At 39.4% G+C, this 14108-nt stretch overlaps 1 pseudogene; it reads left to right on the top strand.

The window, feature by feature from the left end:
• The first annotated feature begins 10256 nt into the window (after positions 1-10256).
• On the top strand, positions 10257-11107 carry LOC124087676 (olfactory receptor 1571-like; annotated as a pseudogene).
• The last annotated feature ends 3001 nt before the right edge of the window (positions 11108-14108 follow it).

Raw genomic sequence — 14108 nt, 5'->3', positions numbered from 1 at the left:
CAGCAGCACATGGATCCTTCTCTAAAATAGACCATATGCTATGCCACAAAGCAACTCTTAGCAAATACAAAAGAGTAGAAATACTACTATGTATTTTATCAGATCATAATGGAATGAAATTGGAAATCAATGACAAAATAAAAATTACTCCAACACCTGGAGACTAAACAATATGCTACTGAATGAACAATGGGTTGCAGAAGACATCAAAGAAGTGATTAAAAATTTCTTAGAGGTAAATGAGAACATAGACACAACATATCAAAATCTATGAAAGTAAATCTAAGAGGAAAGTTCATTGTATAGAGTTTATTCCTTGAAAGAAGAAAAAGTCAACAAATAAATGACCTCACTTTACATCTCAAAGCCCTAGAAAAAGAAAAACAAGTCAGCATCAAAAGCAGAAGAAGGCAAGAAATAATTGAAATTAGGGCTGATATCAATGAAATCAAAACAAAAGAAACAATTGAAAAAATTGACAAAACAAAGTTGGTTCTTTGAAAAAATAAATAAAATTGACAGACCCTTAGCTATGCTAATGAAGAGAAGGAGAGAGAGAACTCAAATTACCAGCATATATGATGAAAAAGGTAATATCACAACAGACACTATAGAAATATAGAAGATAATTAGAAATTATTTTGAAAACTTATACTCCAATAAAATAGAAGCTAGTGAAGGCATTGATGAATTTCTTAAGTCATATGACTTGCCCAGACTGAATCAGGATGAAATAGAAGACGCCATCAGAAGCCTACCAATCAAGAAAAGCCCAGGACCAGACGTTACATAGCCGAGTTCTACAAAACCTTTAAAGAAGAACTAATACCAATAGTCTCCAATTTATTTCAGCACAAAGAAAAAAAGCAGCACTTCCAAACTCACTCTATGAGGCCAATATCATCCTTATTCAAAAACCAGGCAAAGACACACCAAAGAAAGAAAACTTTAAATAAACCAATATCCTAATGAACGTAGATGCAAAAATTCTCAATAAAATTCTGGCAAATCGAATACAAAAACATATCAAAAAGATCATGCACCATGATCACGTGGGATTCATCCCAGGGATGCAAGGTTGCTTCAACATAAGGAAATCAATAAATGTATTTCATCACATCAATAGACTCAAATATAACAATCATATGTTCATCTTCATAGACACGAAAAGCATTAGACAAAATATGGCATCCCTTCATGTTCAAAATACCAGAAAAACTAGGGATAACAGGAATATATCTCAACATTGTAAAGGCTATCTATACTAAGCCCCAGGCCAACATCATTCTAAATGGAGAAAATTGAAGTCATTCCCTCTAAAAACTGGAGCATGACAGGGGTGCCCTCTTTCACCATTTCTATTTAACATAGTCCTTGAAACACTGGCCAGAGCAATTAGACGAAAGAAATTAAAGGGATATATATACTAAAAATGAACTTAAATTAGCACTATTTGGTGACACTGGGCAGGTCATTTCTTTTGAGCTTTATCCTGTGGCTTAGTTTACACAGATCCTCCACGAAGAAGGGAGAATCTACCCCATTTATACATAATGTGCCAAGGTCTGTAAGTTTGATATCCTGTCATGAGGAAACATTCAAGAGGCAAATGTCAAATTGTGTAGGCAGAAACTGAGGTACGAAGTCTCACATCTGACCACCTAAAATCAGAACTGAGTTGGTGGAGGCCTTCATGGTGGAGAAGGCTTTGGAATGCCTACACTTTACTCTAACTCTGTACCACAGCCTCAGTGCTAAATATGGAACCACCATGTGACCCACAATCCCACCACTGCTGTTTGTTAGTCAGCCTTGTCATTGTTGTGAGGAAAAGGCCCAACAAGAGCAACACAGAGTGGGGAAAGTTGATTTAGGGCTCATGGTTTCAGAAGTCTCAGTACATAGATGGCTGACTCCATTGCTCTGAATCTGAGATGAGGCAAAACATTATCACAGAAGGGTTTGGAGATGGAAAATAATAAGGAATAAGAGAGAGCTCTACTCACCATGGACAAAATATAAACCCCAAAGCTGTAACCTCACTGACCTAATGTTCCAACTACATCCTACCTGCCTACAGTTACCACCCAGTAATTTTCTGTAAGTGGATGAGTACACTGATTAGGTTATTTCACCTCTGAACTTTCTTGTACTGTTTAACACATGAGCTTTTGGGAAACACTTCATATCTAAACCATAACAGTCAGTATTCTCTTCAAACGAATGAAATATCTCAAATATCTCCACTTCTACGTTTGGTACAACATTATTCAAAATAGCCAAGACCTAAGTACCCATCAACAGATGAATGGATAAAGAAAATGCAGCACATATACACATTGGAACATCCATAAAAATAGATGGAAGTCCTGTCCTAACAAAATGGATGGAACTAAAGGTCATAATGTTAAGAGAAATTAGCAGACACAGAAAGACAAGTGCCACATGACCTCACTCCTGTGTGAAATATAAAAAATTTAATTTCATCAAACTGAAGATTCAAATATGAGGGATGAGTTGGTTTGGGGGAGAGAAAGGTGGGAAAATGTTGGCAAAAAATACATATATCCATCAGATAACGAAAAATAAGTTCATGAGCTCTACTGTACAACATGGTCAATACAGTTAATAATATATTGAATCTTCAAAAGTACCAAGAGTAGATAATAAGAGTAGATATTAAGCTAATTAAGTAGATATTAAGACTGTCATTCTACACCACAAATGATAAATCCATAATATATGTGATGATGAGCTATATTTAGTCATTCATATGTACTTATATATGATATGCACATAGGAATGTGCGCATATAGACACATATATTTGAAATGTACATATACACTCAGAACATTATGTTTTATGCTATGCAACTTTACCTGTCAATTTAAAAGGTAGTCCACCAATCAAGTGTGGGAGCCTCAAGATCCCTGGGCATTAGTTTCAAATACACAATCTCTGGGCCACCCTGACTTCCCTGATCATAATCTACATTCAAAGAAATCCCCAAGTGATTCATATTTGCATTGACTTTGGAAAACTTCTGGTATAGAAAGGATGTTTCTTAATTCCCCATGTTGACCTCTATGCAAGGGAACCCTGTGGTGTGGCCTCCTGTGCACTGAGGAATGATGAATTACATCCCTGGCTTCAGTCCACAGTCAAGACCCAAAGTAGTGGGTAGGGTTGGACAGTCCTTCTGCAGAAAATGTGGAAGTGATGACTAACTGTAAAATATAAACAAGGTCTCCATGGGGCAGAATCAGAGAAGAAAACAGTTTATTTTTCCAGTGACACCAAAAAGTTTATGAATTATATTCTATGAATTTGCACTAGGAAGGTGAGAAGCAAAGGAATTTGATGCACCAAGAAATATCAGTTTTATAGATTTTCCCAAGAGTGGAACATAGTAAAACAACTGAAAAGAATCTGAAAATCCTTACTGTGCCTTGTTGGAGCCATCTTGAGTGGGTCAGTGATGGTGTCCGTGAGTCCAGCACAGCACAGGCAGGTGGACTCAGGCTCTGAGCTGCCTGCCTGGGTCCTGGGAGGACGTCCCCTCCACCACCACCATCACTGTCACCTAGGAGCCATTCAATGCTGGACTCACTTCCTGTGCCAGAAAACCTTTGTGATGTCACAGTGACCTGAGCCAAGGAGGAGCATGGTAATGGTCACAATGGCAGCTATTTGTGGAGCACCTGCTCTGGGCAGGTCATTTCCTGTGAGCTTTAACCTTAGTTCACACAGAAACTAAAGAAGGGGGAATCTACCAAGTATGTCTATAAGGAGCCTAGGTTTGTAGGTTTGATTTCCTGTCACAAGGGAAGCCTTCAAGAGGCTAGTGTCAACTTACTTAGACAGAAGCCAAGCTAGAGAGTCCAGCCCCTGACCACCTAAAATCAGAACTGAGGTAATGGAGGCCTTCATTGTGGAGAAGGCCTTGGAATGCCTGCACTTGACTCTAACACTGGTCCACAGCCTCAGTGCTAATTAATGGAACAACCATGTGACCCTGCAGTCCCACCACTGGAAATGGTCATCCAAAAAAATGAAGGTGGTATCTCAGAGACTTCTGCACTTCCTTATCACTTCAGCATTTACCAGAGTAAGCAGATATTGAATCCATTTAGGTGTCTGTCCATGGATGGATAAAGAAAACACCTTATGTATACTCAGGGGATATGGTTCAACCATAAAAATTTAAGAAATCCTGTCAATTGTGACAACACAGATGGAGATGGAATCCCTAAATAAGTGAAATTAGGGAGACAGAAAGAAAAATGCCACATATGGAACCTCACATGTGGAATCTAAAAACACTGATTTTATGGAAATAAAAAGAGTGAAATGGTGGTCTCCACAGACTGATATGGTTTGTGTGGTTGTGAGGAGAGATGTTGGTCAAAGGATCTGAGGTTCAGCTAGACAGGAGGAAGAGTTCAGAGTTCTACAACTGGTGACTCTAGTTAGCTACAGAATCTTTAACAATACTGAGTGGATATTGAGTGTCTCACCACAAAATATAGCAATTATGTGAAGTGATGCACCTGAAAATTATCTGGATTCAGCCACTGTACAATGCATGTGTTCTTGAAAATGTTCTGCCATAGGCCATAAACACAATTTTCCTGTGTGTTTAAGAAGAGTTATCCACCACCACTGGCAGCCTCAATGCCAACTGGGAGCTCTTAGACAAACACAATCTCCCCACACTAATTGTGCCAAATCACAACCTGCATTTCAACCAGATCCCCAAGTGATTCATATTCACACAGAAGTTGGAAAGATTCTGGTCAGAAAAGTGTTCTCAAACTCCCCACCATTGACATTTGTGCTAAACAACACCTTGGTGTGAGGGGTCCTGTGTTTGCTGGCCACTGAGGAGCATCCTTGGCCTCAACCTGCTAGGCACAGTAAAAATCCCAAGTTGTAACAACACCAAAGTTCCTCAACCACCCGTCTCCATCATCATGCCTGGTGAAAGACCAGTGCCCTGGAGCAAAAGAACTGGAACACCAGGAGGAAAGCTCCTTCTTACTCAGTTCATAATTAGAGGCTGATCTCTTAGTCTCTGGGCCTCATTTATACAGATGTAAAAAAAATTAATCCTCGTAACATCTGTAAAAATGAAATGAAGCAATCCTTGTAAGATTTTAACTTCAGTCCATGCTGCACACACTCAAGAATATTGAATCAAATGCATGAAAGATGATATGTCATGAGCTTTGTAATGTTTTGAACAACCAATAAAAAAATAAAAAATAAAAAAAGAATATCTATAAATATATCTCTAATAATTACCTAATATTTTATAAATGAAGGCATAAATGATCATTTTTAACTTGATATCCAAGCATGAAACTCAAAAGTGTCTTGTAAAAAACATCATGAATACAAGGGTTTTGGCAAATTCCCATGACTTTAACAAATGAAAACAGTTCTCTTTCTTGATGAAGAGGAAATAACAATTTCCTAAAGATAATGGGAAATGTGCCCCTCTACAAGACTGTGCTTGGGAGATCCACATAATCTAGCAAAGCCAAGTAGCACAGACGTTTTGAGGGTTGGGCACAAATGCTAAGAAGTTTGGACTTCTGGAACATGGAGGATTTTGTGGACAAAGAAAAGCAAAGCCTCTTGCGAACATAGAAGGAGCAGGAACATTTTCCTTGCTGCTCACAACAATGTCCCCCAGGGAAATCAAGTGCTCAGGGGAAGGAGTTAGGAGAGGACTGAACCTAATGAGCAGAGACAGGGAGCTACGTGTAGATGCCCTGATGTTGTCCCTCAGAGCAGGCAATCGCAGGCTGAGCAGGACATGGTGGCTTGTTCTGGAGTCCTAATTCTGGCTCAGGGGCCAGGGCTTCTTTCTCCTGCTGTCTTGTCAGGGGACAAAGCTTCAGTCTCCACCATCAACTTGGCAGACTCCAGACTTCCACAGGAAGATCTTCTCAGAGACCCAATCCATGTGAGTCTGAGACCTGGTAGGTCCTGCAGGAAATGTTCAGCAAGAACAGAAGCTAACAACATCCACCCAGCCAGCCCAGAACTGAGAGAGCTGAGTGCTGACTCACTCATCTGCCACTGGTTAACATGTTAAAAAAAGAAGTGACTCTCAGATCTGCAATGATTAGATCATTGCTGACAACATATAATGGTAACAGAGTCCAGTTGGACAAGACTGGGAAAGTGTATCAAGTATTTTTCATAAAATGAGAACATATCCACAGAACTCACCAGTAGCAGGTTGGGCAAAATAAGTCTCAGGGGTGGCAGATTGTGCAGTGAGGTGAGAGCATTTCTTTATTTAATTTCAACCTGGAGTGTATTCAAGCCACTTCTATTTCATTACAAAGGGGAGACTAATGGGCTCCTCCGACCCTCCTTCAGGGGTCACACATCTCACAGCATCCTCTCTCGTGCTGGGAGGTCACTTGAGTGAAATAGTTTTTAATTGATGGGTCAAAAGAGAAAATTAAAGGGCTTTATTTTGAAGTTCTTTCCTTACTGCCCGGGGTAAGTACGTTTTTTAGCTTGATAGCTGTTGAGAGCCACAGCCGAAGGGGCTCCAGCAAAAACTTCCAGCTGCCAGCACTAACTTCCAGCTGCCAGCAAAAACTACCAGCTGCCAGCTGATGATTGGCTCACAGGGGCCCCAGCAAACTTCTAGCTGTCAACTGATTGGCTCCTCTGCGGTGATGTTCATTGGGCTGTTTCCCCGTCCTTTCAGACCAGGGAGCTGCTCATTGGGGGACTTTTTTCGGCTCTGCCCACATGACCCAGCCAATCAGCCTCAAGAGCAGGAGGAGTGTGGGAGGCTGAGAGGCTTGTGGGAAGCCGGTGGTGGCAGTTGGGCTCTGAAGGTTTTTCCTGAGGAGCTGGGTGATTAGGTGTGTGTGTTCTAAAAATAAAGTTCGTTTCTTTTGACAAGTGGCTCCTGAATTGTGCCCAGCCAGACTGGGGCAGTTAGCCTTTTTCTTTCGATTTGCAATTGCAAATACTTTGCTTTTGTGTGAACTGGGCATCTTTATATTCTGCGTCCAAAGAAAGAATTGGAAGTTATTTTCACTAAGATTGCTGCTTGCCGTTGAGCTCTTTATATATGTCTTGAAATTTAGAAAGGGAAAATGTGAGTTTATGAATTTCATGTAGCCAAATCTAAGAGTTGGTCACGTTGCTGATTCACCCCACCACTGCTTTTTATATTTAATCTTCCTCTGCACGATCTGTAACAATCAGGTTCCTTTTTTAACATTTTCTTCTATTTTCTTATCTGTTTTTCCTTATTATTCCCATTTTCCTTGGGGTGGTTCTATTTTTATGAGTAGCAACACCCTTTCCCCTTTTGTGGAACATATTCTGTTATATTCAAGTGAAAATCGACTGTGTCTTTCTCAGAAGCCCAAGTTTCAAACACAGGAGTTTCCTTATGTCTACAGAGATGGCCTCTCTGCATAGTTGAAATAGGCACCTGGCTTCACAGGTTTACTGCTGGGGATAGGTGGGAAGATGCAGGTAGACTCCTGGCCCACGTGTGTGGTGGGAACTCATGAAGGGAGCATTGGTGATGCTCAAACCATGGTGGTAACTCACTCCATCACTCCTACTGCTATGTCCAGTGTCCTAAGCACATTTGGATCCACTTATGTTTTTACAGGGTGAAAACATTATAAGTTGGAATAACACTTCTTTCACTGCTCCTAAAAAAAACTTTTTTTATTATTTTATTTACAGATATTCGTCAATCTTGAACTTAGAGACTCATGATGATGGTTATTTTAGTTATTTTTAAAATTTATTTATTCTAATTAGTTATACATGACAGCAGAATGCATTTCAATCCATAGTACACATATAGAGCACAATTTTTCATATCTCTGGTTGTACACATTCATGTCTTCATACAGTACTTAGGGCAATGATGTCCATCTCATTCCACCATCTATCCTACCTCATCCCCCCTCCCTTCCTTTCACTCCTATTTGCCGTATCTAGGGTTTCTCCATTCCTCCCATACACACTGCCCCATCACTATTATGAGTTAGCATCCACATATCAGAGAAAACATTTAACATTTGGTTTTGGGGGATTAGCTAGCTTCACTAAGCATTATATTCTCCAACTCCATCCATTTACCTGCAAATGCCATGATTTTATCCTTTTTTAATAAAGAGTAATATTCCATTGTGTATATATACCACAGTTTCTTTATTCATTCATCTACTGAAGGGCATCTAGGTTGGCTCTACAGTTTAGCTATTGTGAATTTTGCTGCTGTAAACATTGATGTGGCTGTGTCCCTGTAGTATGCTGTTTATAAGTCCTTTGGGTATAGACCAAGGAGTGAGATAGCTGGATCAAATTGTGGTCCCATTCCAAGTTTTCCATATTGGCTGCACAAATTTGCAGTCCACCAACAATGTATGAGTGTGCCTTTTTCCCCACATCCTCACCAACACTTATTCTTGTATGTATTCTTAATAGCTGCCATTCTGACTGGAGTGAGATGAAATCTTTGAGTAGTTTCGATTTGCATTTTTCTAATTTCCAAAGATGTTGACCATTTTTCATATATTTGTATATTTGTTGATTGATTGTATATCATCTTCTGAGAAGTGTTGGTTCAGTTCCTTGGCCCATTTATTGATTGGGTTATTCTTTTTTTTGGTGTTAAGATTTTTGAGTTCTTTATATATCCTAGAGATTAGTTCTCTGATTGTGGTAAAAATTTTCTCCATTCAGTAGGCTCTCTATCCACCTTCTTGATTATTTCTTTTGATGAGAAGAACTTTTTAGTTTGAATCCATCCCATTTATTGATTTTTGAATTTAATTCTTGTGCTATTGGAGTCTTATTAAGGAAGTCAGGCCCTAGCCCTAATCCAACATCATGAAGATTTGGACCTACTTTTTCTTCTATTAGGCACTGAGTCTCTGGTTTAATTCCTAGGTCCTTGCTCCACTTTGAATTTTGTGCATGGTGAGAGATAGGGCCTTAATTTCATTTTGCTGCATATTGATTTCCAGTTTTCCCAGCACCATTTGTTGAAGAGGCTGTCTTTTCTCCAACATATGTTTTGGCACCTTTGTCTAATATGAGATGACTGTATTTATGTGGGGTTGTCTCTGTGTCCTCTATTCTGTACAAGTCTACAAGTCTATTGGCCTACAAGTTTATTTTTGTGTCAATACCATGCCATTTTTGTTACTATTGCTCTATAATATAGTTTCAAGTCTGGTATAGTGATGCCACCTGCTTCACTCGTCCTGCTAAGGATGGCTTCAGCTATTCTGAGTCGCTTATTTTTCCAAATGAATTTCATGACTGCTTTTTCTGTTTCTATGAGGAATGCCAATGGTATTTTGATTGGAATTGCATGAAATCTGTTTAGGGCTTTTGGAAAAATGTTCATTTGACAATATCATTTCTGCCTAACCAAGAGATAGGTAGATCTTTACAACTTCTAAGGTCTTCTTTAATTCCTTTCTGTAGCATTTTGTAGTTTTAATTGTAGAGGTCTTTCGCCTCTTTCATTAAGTTGATTCCCAAGTTTTGTTTTTTGGAGGCTATTGTAAATGGGGTCATTTTTCTCATATCTCTTTCAGAAAATTTGTCACTGATGTACAGAAATGCCTTTGTTCATGGGTGTTGATTTTATATCCTGCTACTTTTTTAAGGAGTTCATTCCTTAAAAGAAAAAAAGTCAACAAATAAGTGGTCTAACATTACATCTCAAAGGTCTAGAAAAAGAACAAATCAACACCAAAAGCAGTAGAAGACAGGAAATAACTAAAATCAGAGCTGAAATCAATGAAATTGAAACAAAAGAAAAAATTGAAAAAATTGACAAAACAAAAAGTTGGTTCTTTGAAAAAATAAATAAAATTGATAAACCATGCTAATGAAGAGAAGGAGAGAGAAAAGTCAAACTACTAACATCCACGATGAGAAAGGAAATATCATGATGGACACTACAGAAATACATAAGATAATTAGAAATTATTTTGAAAATTTGTATTCCAATAAAAAAGCAAATATTGAAGGCATCGATAAATTTCTAGAGTCATAGGATTTGCCCAAACTCAATCAGGATGATATACACAAGTTAGATGGATCACTTTTAAGCAATGAACAAGAAGACTCCATGAGAAGCCTACCAACCAAGAAAAGCCCAGGATCAGATGGATACACAGCTGAGGTCTACATTAGTTCTTTTGATGGAAGTTTTATTTTAGTTTTGTTTTATTTCAATATACCTCTTCCTCTCCAACCTGTTCTTTGTGGACATGTGCTTCACCTCCACCACCATCCCCAAGATGCTGGTGAACATCCAGACACAGAGCAAGGCCATAACACATGAAGACTGCTTCATACAGATTTACCTTTTTATATTATTTGTAGGGTTGGACAACTTCCTCCTGGGCGTGATGGCCTATGACGGATATGTGGCCATCTGCCGCCCTCTGCACTGCATTGTCATCATGAACCACAGGGTCTGTGAAGTGCTAGTGCTGGCATGCTGGGTCATAAATGTCCTGATTTCCTTACTAGAAACTTTAATGGCATTGTGGCTGTTCTTCTGCACAGACCTGGAAATCCCACACTTTGTGAACTGAATCAACTGGTCCTGCTTGCCTGCTCTGACACTTTTCTTAATGACAAAGTGATGTATTTTGCACCTTTGCTACTGGATGGAGGCCCCCTTGCTGGTATCCGTTACTACTACTCCAGAATAGTGTCTTCCATGAGTGCAATCTTATCAGCTGAGGCAAAATACAAAGCATTCTCCACATGTGTGCCTCACCTCTTCGTGGTCTCCTTATTTTATAGCACCTTCCTGGGGGTGGACTTTAGTTCTGCTGTGACCCAAAACTCATGCCCTACTGCCACAGCCTCGGTGATGTACACAGTGGTCACCCCCATGCTGAACCCCTTCATCTACAGTCTGAGGAATATAGACATCAAGAGAGCTCTGGAAAAAAAAGGCCAAGATAAAACTATAAAAGGGCCCATGTTGCTGGGTCTGAAAGATTTTTTTAGATCAAAGAGCTCAAAGCTTCAGGGCAAAAAATTACAATATTTTCATCTGATTTTAGAAGTATGACTTGTTCCTTCTGTTCATTTTCTGGAGTTTCTCTTCCTTTGATTTCAACTTCTCTACAAAAGTTATAAAGCACACCCTGATAAGCTTTCTGTTTCCTCTGAGATAAGAACAGTGTTCCTCTTAACCACTTGCATACTTCCTCAAACTTATTTTCTTTTCTTTATTTTTAAGAGAGAGAGAGGGAGAGAATTTTTTAATATTTATTTTTTTCGTTTTTGGCAGACACAACATCTTTATTTGTATGTGGTGCTGAGGATCGAACCCAGGGCCGCACGAATGCCAGTTGAGTGCGCTACCACTTGAGCCACATCCCCAGCCCTTCAAACTTATTTTCAATCCTGGATTAGAGATATTAAAACTTCACTTTCATCTCATGGGATGACATGCATTTCTGAAAACCATTTCTTCTCCCATGATGGATCATATGGAGTAAATTTTCTTTTATTGATACTAAAACACACAGTCATGCATTGTACTCCTGTGGGGGAAATGCATTTGACAGTTAAGATGGCCTGTGTAATAATCCTATACTGGAGGGAATCCCACAAAATGGCTTTGCCCTTGTGGTTCCCTCATGCCTCTGCGTGTCCCCACCTCAGCTTGCTTCCTGATGAGGCAGATTCTAACAGACCAGTGAGCTTCATGGCTGAGCACTGGCTTTTCTTCTCACCATTGGGATTCTTTCTCTTGCCCAGCTTGGTGTCCACAGTCTCTACCATAATCACTGACAAAGTTTATTGTCAAATACTTGTCTCCACTTGAAGTCTAGAAGGAAAGAAAAACTTAAAATGAAAGTTTGGTTAATTTGGTCTCAGAAACAGAGAGGACATTAAATATGATGAGACAAACCTCTACATTACACATTGTATTGCTATGTAAAATATGTCATTTCATCTGGCAAATACAATCACCAAGGTGTGGAAGGTTGGTGTTCCTGTGTCAGAGGTTTGATCATTGAGGTTGGTCGGTGTTTTCTACGTTGCACTGTTGAGTCAGTGATGTGTTTCTGCTTGAAAATGTTCAACGCTCCCTGGAAATATTAATCCTTCCATTGTTCTAAGTGAAATCTTCCTCCCCTTTCTGAATTTTCCACAGCAAGAGAAGGGTAGTAAATGAGCAATACCCGTATCCTCCATTATGTGTGTCCTTCAGGCTCAGAATGACATCAGTCCTCAAGATCAAAGGATGGCTCACAAGGGAGCTTGATTCCTGCCCTACATGTGATTTCTGGCCACAGGCTCTCCTATGAAGATGAATGTTCTTTTCCTGAGTCAGACTCAGAAAACCCCAATAGGTAGTCCCATTGGGTAACAAAAAACCTTATTACACCATTTGCATTGAGGACTGCTTGTTCTACAGCAATAGCTAGGCCTTGCAATAACTAAAGAGAACAGAGCTGAGGGTAATTGTAATAAAGTGCCAGTTTGTTTCTTTGGTATTTGTTCTGATTTTAAAGACAATATTCACAGTTGGATATAAAAGGTGGGGTAAAGTAGTCACAGGTTGCAAAGATGAGAGCTTGGATACCTGTGGGGGACTGTCCTTCTGTCCATCACATCCCCCATTTACCCAGCAGCTCTGAGCTAGAGAAGCTCATACAAACACACACACACACACACACACACACACATGCACACACACACACACATAGACACACTCACTCACTAACATGGTTTTCACCTTGCCAACTTGCTTGAATGGGGGCCCCAGCAAATTCCTGAGAAGATGCAGATAGTCAATCTCTTGGGCTTCACAGGACACATGGTCTCTCCCAGTGGCTCAGCTCTTCCATGAGGGTGGCAGTCACCATATATACGAAAGGAGCGAGTGTGGCTGTCTCCCAACAAAACTTTACTTATGGAGACCAAAATGTGAACTTGATGCAAAACCACAATGAGATGCACTTCACACCCCAGAATGAACATAGAGAGGCAAAGACTGCAGAATACCCTTGAGGTGGAACCCAGATCTGCTGGTGTCTGGGGAGTAGAGAGGAGACTAATGGTTATCAGGGCTGGACAGGGAAGAGGAAGGGTAGTAGAGGTCTTCAACAGGCACAAAGTCACAGTCAGGAGGAATGCGTTCTGGTGTTCTGTTGCATTCTAGAGTCACTAAAGCTAATCAGAATGTAATTTTTTTAAAATCTAGAATATTTTGGATAATCTCAGCACAAGAAATGATATATGTTTAAGGTGATGCATGTGTCAATTACCCTAAAATGATCATTACACATTATTGACAATAGGTGTCAATAAGTAATATAAAAAGTATCATTTTTTAAAAGAAAATAAAAATATTGGTGAGGATGGGAATGGAAAATGGTCAAGCCAGTGTGGAAAACAGTTTGTCAGTTCCTCAGAAAGCTAAACATAGAATTGTCACATCACACAGCAACTCCACCCCATCTGTGTGCACCCCAAAGAATAGAAAACTGGGTCTCAAATAGATGCTTGTACACCAATGTTCATAGCACATATTTAGTGCTGAGTTGCTGAGGCTGGCTTTATACTTGCAATCCTCCTGCCTCAGCCTCCTGAGCCACTTGGACAAAGACAAATTTATATGTTCTTAACTGAAAAAGAAAAATGAAAGGCAAATAAATACACAGCAATCAAGGAAACTGAAATTAATTTTGTTTTAAAGAGCTAAAATTTCAAGCCTTAGTTTAGGAAAAATCTACCAAATTGTTTATATTCAACAGTTGTTAGACCAGGAGTGAAATGGATATTCCTATATGGTAGGTACTAGAGTAAACTTACATAGACATTTTATTCTGCAATTTGGTACCAGTTATGAAAATTTAATCTGGATATACCTAAGGCCCAGCAATCACACCTCTTTTAATCTATGTCACATTAAACAATCCCATGTTCACAGAAAGCTATTTATAAGATTTACTGCAGTATATTTGCAAGAGTGAAAAATTTCACTACATACAAGCAACCATCAATAAAGAATAGCAAAATGAATAGGGTATATAGTTATAAACTTTAAAAACAGG

This window comes from Marmota monax, unplaced genomic scaffold (genome assembly GCF_021218885.2).
Source record: "Marmota monax isolate L192 unplaced genomic scaffold, Marmota_monax_Labrador192_F-V1.1 WCK01_AAM20220418_F8-fsc00021, whole genome shotgun sequence".
NCBI classification, from domain to species: Eukaryota; Metazoa; Chordata; class Mammalia; order Rodentia; family Sciuridae; genus Marmota; species Marmota monax.
The sequence above is the reverse complement of the archived record's forward strand: the minus strand, read 5'-3'. Positions and strand labels throughout refer to the sequence as shown.